Source organism: Mus caroli, chromosome 2, assembly GCF_900094665.2.
Source record: "Mus caroli chromosome 2, CAROLI_EIJ_v1.1, whole genome shotgun sequence".
Classification (NCBI taxonomy): Eukaryota; Metazoa; Chordata; class Mammalia; order Rodentia; family Muridae; genus Mus; species Mus caroli.
The window spans coordinates 170,341,493-170,344,201 of NC_034571.1; positions in this window are offsets into that span (position 1 = coordinate 170,341,493).

The window sequence follows — 2,709 nt, forward strand, 5'->3', positions numbered from 1 at the left end:
CTGAGCCCTTATCCGGGAAGTACCTTGGGTGCCATTTCTGCTCCCAGACCCTGCTCTACCCTCACACACTGACACAGTCCCACTTATTATGTAAACCTGATAAATCTGGATTTCTGGTAGGCTTCATCTTCCACTCAGCCACCNGCCAGCTTAGAAAATAAGTGCAGAGGCTGCTCTTCTAGAGATNCAAGATTCGATTCCCAGCAACCACATGATGGCTCACCACCATATGTATGTAAAGCCAATGGATCCAGCATCCACTTCTGGACTCTGTAGGCTCAAGGCACACAAATGGTACACCGACATACACACAGACCAGAACAACAAACAAACCATACACATAAAATAATAATGTAAAAATGTTGAAAAAAATAAGGACAGAAAATAAGGTCTCCATAGGAGACCAGGTACCTCAGCAGTAAAGAGACATTCATGTCCATTGAATACTAAGGACATTAGGACATTTGGTGGAAGACTACCCAGGTAATTAGATTTCTACCTACACTAGAGGGACCTGTATTGGGCTGCCCTGGAGGGTTTGTGTCATTTCTGTGGTTTGGACGTCAAGGGCTTGCCTATTTGTCTACTTGATTTCATCCCCTGCTTCTTACCCCAGCTCTCACCCTCCCTGCATACCCCTCCCCAGACTTGGTGGAGAAGGAAGCAAGCTCCCCACAGGGACTTGGGTTTNTCTATCTGGAATTCCACTATACCAGTGGGTAACTCAGCCTCATACCTCAAGACAGTCAGAAACCCACTCAGCCAGGAGACTGGGTGACCATCCACAGGAAGAAAACCTGAATTTCAGCAAGTTCAGAGTCAGTTTTAGTGAGAAGCAAGTCGTGTGTTTGAGAACACCACACAGGAAGGAGTTCTCTGTATCTCAGGTAACTGTGGAAGCAGAGGAAGCCATTTGATTGGCTGCAGGCTTTTGGACTCCCAGGCTGGACATGTGCCCTCTCTCTCACTGAGTCACAGACTAGCAGAGGGGAGGTGCATTTCTAAATCAAAACTGCCAGACATAGCCCAAGAATTTAGCTTTGTTGGCAAGTCAAACATGAGAGAGCCCTCAGGAGCCAGCTTGGTCTCTTCTATATCTGCTTCCAGGAAGGCGAGGGAGCAACACCCTGGAAGGATGTGGAAAGGGGGCAGGACTACTTGGGGCTCCTGCCTGGAGGCAGCTGTGGGCTACCATATCCCATCTCAGGGGTCCTGTGACCCCTGTAGTATGAAGGAGGGCATGAGCCCAGGCTGGGTGTGCCTTTGAGCAGGTTGGGGCCACTGGGCATTTCCTGCAGAATCTCCACCTCGGGTGCTGCGTTCTAGGACTGCTGTCTTTCCTCNCTGAAGGTGACAGGGTTTCCTCAGGCAGAAAGTTGATGTGAACTCCCAGGCATCCTCTGTGCTGGGAGGAGATTCCCATTTTGTCTTCTGTATGTTCATCGCACCATCTTTCTCCTTGAGGGAGGCACCACTGAGCCCTTTGGAGGTGCAGGTCTTCTGACTCCTCTATCATGTGTGTAGACAAGGGCATCCATCTTACTGCCGTATTCCATTCTGCCTGGATCATCTCATGGTTGCTCAACCTTCCTTTTCTGTCTCTCTTCCCTCCTCCCTTCCCTTTTCTTTGTTTCTTTCTTTCTTTTTTTGATTCTTTGTTTCTTTCTTCAATTCTTTGTTTCTTTGTTTATTCCTTTGTTTCTTTTTTCTGTTTCTTTGTTTCTTTCTTTTGTTCAAGAATGGGTCTCACTATGTAGTCCCGGCTACCTTCAAACTTATTATGTAAAGCAGGCTTGCTTCAANCTCATAGAAATCTGCCTCCTGAGCCCCCTGGGGTTGAAAGTGTGTTCCATCATGCCCAACTTCTATGCCTTTTTTTGGTCTTGATCTTGTCTCCATCTTGGACCAGTTGACTGTTCTACTGCCTGAGAGTCCCACAAGCACTTGTCCCTTGAGTCTCCATGGCATTGATAGACTGTGTTCCATGTAGAGCCTTGCCAAGTTATAGACGTTAACTTCAGGAAGGGCAGAGAGGGCAGCTTCCTAAGAATTGTGTGGCTGTCTCTGGCAGCCCATGGGGCTCTGNGCTGCCTAAGGCTTCAGGAGGCAATTTAATTATAAATGTTTCCCTAAATGTCAGCTCCACCACAAGCTTGACAGACAGACACTAAGGCTTTTGATATCCCATATTCAACTGGTGCTGTGGGTAGGAAGAACGATGCCTGAGAGGTACCTGAAGGGAGATGGGTCTGAATTCCAGATGAGATCATGATCAGGCTGCCCTCGGAACCCTGCAGGCACTCCAAGTTTCTCCTTCATGGCTTAGGGCATTTGACTCTTACACAGGAAGTGGTGCCTCCAGGGGCTCAGGCGGGGTGAGCAGGGCTACTACCTTCTGCCAATGGGTTTATTTCTTTGTCACAAACATTGACACACACTAGGAAGTGTCACCAAGTTCGGGAACAGGCAGCAATGANGGTCAGTGTTCCAGATAGGCCTTTGCAGAGTAAGGAACAAGAGATGAGAGACACAGAGCCCAGAGCATGGAAGACCCAGAGAGAAGCAGGGATAAGTGGAGTAGAGACCAAAGTGGCCATGGCTGCATTTGGAGCTAGTGTCTGTAGTCCTAAGGTACAAAATGTGTGTATTCTGGTGGTCCCTCATAAGGCATTGCCTTCTGATGTCTAGAAACATTTGAGGAGGCCCATA